The following is a 3,054-nucleotide window of genomic DNA, read 5'->3' on the forward strand; positions in this document are numbered from 1 at the left end:
AATTGAAGATCAAGATTTCTTGGGTAATGTAGTTTTAGATTTTATATTATGTGTGTTATATACTCTAAGCTCAATATCTATACACACACATTTATTGGTTTCTTCGTATATATATATAGTTATATATATATACACAAGTTTTGGTTTCTATGCATATATATAGTTTTATATATATACATACATAGTTTTGAGTTTTCATGTTTATAAATATGAAATCACATGTTTCATATTTACTATTGTGTTTTGGTATTTATTGCATAGAATATGCAATTTTATGAAAATATTATATTCTTAGTTTTTGGACTTAACAATAATCATATACATACTTTATTAAGTCTATATAATCATTGTGCAAAGTTTCAAAACATGGTTTAGCCAAAATGTCAAAATTCACATGTTTCCATTTTCGTGTTTTGGACTATTTTGCAAAATGATGATTTTTCACAAATGGGAAATGCAATTTGGAAAATTCTTTTTGTAACATGTTTGTTTTCATGTTTATATACATTTCCTAAAGTTTCATTATTTTTGGACTTCATTTGTTATTTCTAACATATTTTCAAAAGTCTCAAAAATCTGTTTTAATATCAGTTTTCTGCTGTGTCAGTCTTCGGTCGACCGCACCGGTCAACCGCTCATTTGTTCTTTCGTCAGCATGCAGCAGAGAGTTGGTCGGTCGACCAATGCGGTCGACCGAGAGCTCGATATTTTCCATCGGTCGACCGCACCGGTCGACCGACGATTGTCCAGAATAGTTCTTTGTGCTTTTGTTCTCCGTCGGTCGACCAAAATTTCTGCCGGTCGACCGACAATAGATCCGTTGCTTTCCCAACGGCTATTTCCTGAGCTGATTTGCTGGGGCTGTTTCTGTGTTTTGTTTGGACTTTGGCTGAGATTTAGAATGGGTATAAATACCCTATTGCTGCTCTCTTTCAAGTAAATAAAAGAAATGTTTTAAACAAGTTTAAAGAGTTTTAAACAAGGGTTTAAGTGGGTTTTTTAGTGTTTGTTTGGTTTGAAGATTGTTTTTACAAGTGGAGGAGATCATCTTCTTGTTTGGGCTCTAATCTCCATCTCTCCATCTTGTCATCTATTAGAGAAGTTTTCTAAACTCTATCTAGCTTTACATTTGCTTAGTTATTTGATTATCATTCTTTAAAGCTAGTTTTTATATTGAGTTTAGATTTGATTATATTATCTCATTGTTACACACACCCATTTGAGATTATTGTATTTGCATACATAGTATATTAGGGTTGTGAGAGTTTGTAACATTGAGTTGTGCGTATTTGAGTTCTCACCTTGTTAGAGAGAACAATCATTTGTTATACTGTGCTTATCGTGAGAATCACTTTGTAATACACTTGTACACCGAGTGAGGAGTGTGCGGTGAGAGTCGGGGATCATTCCAAGAGGAGTGGCGTCGGTTGACGAACCTAGGGAGAGGTTGTAACCGAGCACTTGAGGGAGACACGGCTAGGTCCAACACTTAGTGGGTGTAGAGTGTGATTGCATAGTGTTTGTTGTGTGAGATTTTTCGGTGAACTTATAAACCGAGTGTGTAGAAGTTCTGGCTTCCAAACCGGATTGTGATAGTGGATTTCTTCCCGGGAGTGGGGAGCGGAGACGTAGGACGGAAGGTCCGAACTCCGTGATCATATCTTGTGTTTGAGTGTGCTTTGGCGTTTATTTATACTTGTGTTTATAATTCTTGTCGCCATTGTCATTAGCTCATTATTTATATGATCCACTATCTAGTTCATATAGTTTACCCCTTGTGTTAGTTTATATATCCTTGCATATATATATTCATCATATAGGATATATCTCGTTGTTCATATTACTTATCCTAGCTTACATATCTTGTTGTATTTCATACTTGCTAGGATAGCTTATTAATTAATTTTAATTGGCATTTAAATCGGATTAGATTAGCATAAGACCCTAATCACCCCCCCCCTAGGGTCTAACAATTGGTATCAGAGCTTGGTGCTCTTTGATTTAAGGTCTAATCGCCTTGAGTTAAAGATCCAAGTTAGCTTATTGTGCTAATCTAATTTTAAGCTTTAATTGTATCTTGCTTGCCTTTTATATTATGGATATGCATGGTTTAGGTTATGCCATTAATATTGCTCCTAGATTAGATAATTTCCCCTATGCCCAATGGTGTGTTAGATTTAAACTTTTTGTTCAATCTAAACACTTTGATTTATGGGAAATTATAGATGATGCATATATTGTGCCCACTATGGAGAAATCCAAGTGGAATAAAAATGATCATCGTATGTTTACAATGAACAATATTTTGTTAGAATATTTGCTAAATGCTTTTAATTCATCTATGTCTAACAAGTTTGTTCATTTTGATAGTGCTTACAAACTTTGGAAATTTATAGAAACACATCAAGGGGACTTGGAGGCGATCCAACAAGCTTTGGAGGATCCGACTTCAAGTTCATACGGAGCATCATGCACACGACCACTAGGCGATAGCTCTAGTGAGCTTTGCGAGTTCGAAACCATTAATGATTTACCTAATGATGAACTTGCTTGTGCTAGTGAAAAATTATTGCATGCCTTTAACAAATTGCAAAATGGTTTTAATGATTTAAAAAGCAAGCATGATGTTTTAGAATCCAATCATGAGGAGCTAGTGTTAAAATTGGATGTCATTGCAAAAGAAAATACCATGCTTAAAGAAAATAATGACATGTTAATTTTGGAAAATAAAAAATTAACCACATCTATAACTAGCTTATCTCATGAAAAAGATAATGCCAACTTAGAAGTAAAGAACATACAAAATGATACTGCTTCCTTTATAAATGATTATTTATGTTCTACTTCTAAAAATACATATGTGACTAAAAATGAAGATTTGAATCTTATGAATAAAAGCATTTTATCTTTAGATTCAACTTTAAAAACATGTATTAATAATCATAAGAAGATTATGGATATGTGTGCCAAGACTAAATCAAAATTATCCACTCATTATGCACACATGTATAGCAAAACTTATAAGTGTTCTATATGCGGCCGTAAAGGCCATTT

This window comes from Asparagus officinalis, chromosome 9, assembly GCF_001876935.1.
Source record: "Asparagus officinalis chromosome 9, Aspof.V1, whole genome shotgun sequence".
NCBI lineage: Eukaryota > Viridiplantae > Streptophyta > Magnoliopsida > Asparagales > Asparagaceae > Asparagus > Asparagus officinalis.